The 1,885-nt window shown below is 43.7% G+C and overlaps 1 protein-coding gene and 1 pseudogene across 3 annotated transcripts in view; both read left to right on the forward strand.

Moving 5' to 3' along the window:
• LOC102259170 (zinc finger protein 883-like) overlaps positions 1–1,885 on the forward strand; it is a 30,583-nt gene that overhangs the window by 6,627 nt on the left and 22,071 nt on the right. The window lies entirely within an intron of this gene.
• On the forward strand, positions 619–1,484 carry LOC102258874 (annotated as a pseudogene).

Raw genomic sequence — 1,885 nt, forward strand, 5'->3', positions numbered from 1 at the left:
CATCTCCAGTGGGAGATGTGCAGGAGGCAGCTGATCGATGTTTCTCTCCCATCGATGTTTCTAACTATCTATCTCTCTCCCTTCCTCTCTGTGAAAAATCAATAAAATATATTTAAAAAAAAAAAATTTACACTGCTGCCTATATTTTCCTAAGAAACACGGTGGACACTCTAGTTCTCATGTGAAGATGGATGATTTGAGACACAGAGATCACTCCAAAGAGGGGGTAGCTGTGACAACCTCAAGTATGTCTGGGAGCATGAATTTTTTTTCTTGTTTGCAAGGGATGCCAATACATGTGAAGGGAATCTCTTGCCCAGGTCTTGCAGAGGGCCACGTGCCCTAATGCCTACAATTTCATGGGTGATGGTCACTGGTTTGAGGACCAGAACAGTGATGGAAACCCTTTCACTGCAGAAACACTGACCTAATTGTTGTTGTGTTGGAAGCCAATTCCAGCATGTCAGCAGGGCTGATCTGGAAATAGCTGAGGGCATTTTCCCAAACCTGAAAAGGATGCATAAAATGATTGCTTGCTGCCAGACAGCTGAGGCCATTTCAGTCTACATGTTATTGCCTCCTGCTGGCCAAACACCTGAACAGCTGAAGGCAATTCCTCCAATCTGACAATGGATTCTGTATACCAAACACTGGCCTTTGATGTATATCTGCTTTGCCTGTGCATGGTGTGCCAGGGCCATGGGGAAAGGATCCGTCCTAAAGATTGATGCAAAAGCTGTAACAGAAGGAAGATAGTTTGAGAGAAGATTCTAGAATTTCATATTGAAAGATTTCCAGAAGATAACATTCCATGGTGAAGGAGACCAGGACCCAGGGCTGGAGCCAGGACATATTATCATTGTTTTAGATCAGAAGGACCATGCTGTTTTCGCTTGACGAGGAGAACACCTTTTCATGTGTATGGATATACAGCTGGATGAAACATTGTGTGGCTTCCAAAAGCCAATAGCTACTCTTGACAACCGAACCATAGTCACCACCTCTCATCCAGGTCAGATTGACAAGTATGGAGATACCAAGTGAGTATTAAATGAAGGCATGCCAACTTATCCTAGACCATATGAAAAGGGTCGCCTAATCGTGGAATTTAAGGGAAACTTTCCTAACAATGGCTTTCTCTCTCCTGATAAACTCCCTTTCCTGGAAAAACTACTACCTGAAAGGAAGGAAGTAGAAGAGACTGATGAAATGGACCAGGTAGAATGGGTGGACTTTGATCCAAATCAAGAGAGAATGCACCATTACAATGGAGAAGTATATGAGGATGATGACCATCATCCTAGCGGTAGTGTTCAGTGTCAGACCACTTAATGGGTCCAGGGAATAACACTGCTGGCATTTTATATACAGTAGTGAATGAGTGATGGACTGTAACCTTAATATGCTCACTACTTGCTATTGTTTTTGTTTTAATTTTAAGTATAGTAGTGTTTTAAAAGTTAAATGAAGAATAAACTCATCCTATCTAATAAAAGAGAAACATGGTAATTAGCGTATGACCGTTACCCTTCCCATTGGCTAATCAGGGAGATATGCAAATTAACTGTCAGCCAAGATGGCGGCCGGCAGCCAGGCAGCTGATGCGAACAGGGAGGCTTGCTTCCTTCAGTGACGGAGGACTCCAACGTTCCCCGCCTACCTTGCCGGCCTCTGAGCTTCAGTTGGAAACATTGTAACATTTATAGAAGATAAACAAAACCCCAGAAACCTCCTGTCAGTCAGCCGGGATCTCAGAGCTGGAGTCGCAACATTGTTTCGAATACAGAAAACAAAGGCCAGAAACCTGCTTTCAGCAGCCGAGCCTCAGAGAGAAAGCCGGCTCTCAGCTCCAGTGACAGCCATAGAAGGTAAATAAATGCCAGAA

The sequence above is a fragment of the Myotis brandtii genome, unplaced genomic scaffold (assembly GCF_000412655.1).
Source record: "Myotis brandtii unplaced genomic scaffold, ASM41265v1 scaffold650, whole genome shotgun sequence".
Lineage (NCBI taxonomy): Eukaryota > Metazoa > Chordata > Mammalia > Chiroptera > Vespertilionidae > Myotis > Myotis brandtii.